Below are 258 nucleotides of genomic sequence, written 5' to 3'. Positions count from 1 at the left end.
ATTTTTTTTATTTTTATTATTTCAATTACAGCTATTTTGATCCGGCTTAGCTTAAAGCTCCCCAAGATAACACTTTTAATTTTTATTTTTTTTGCTCGGACATAAAAAAGGGGGTTTGAAGGTATAAAACTATTAAATTTGGTTTGCCAAAGCTTGGCGAACAAGGCGAACATAGAGCCCTGTATGCCATTAATCCGCCGTTAACTGGCTCCGTCTGCAGAGTGCAACACCCATGCCGTAATTTTATTGGTCAACGGG

Source organism: Penaeus monodon, chromosome 33 (assembly GCF_015228065.2).
Source record: "Penaeus monodon isolate SGIC_2016 chromosome 33, NSTDA_Pmon_1, whole genome shotgun sequence".
Classification (NCBI taxonomy): Eukaryota; Metazoa; Arthropoda; class Malacostraca; order Decapoda; family Penaeidae; genus Penaeus; species Penaeus monodon.
This window is presented reverse-complemented; position numbering follows the sequence as displayed.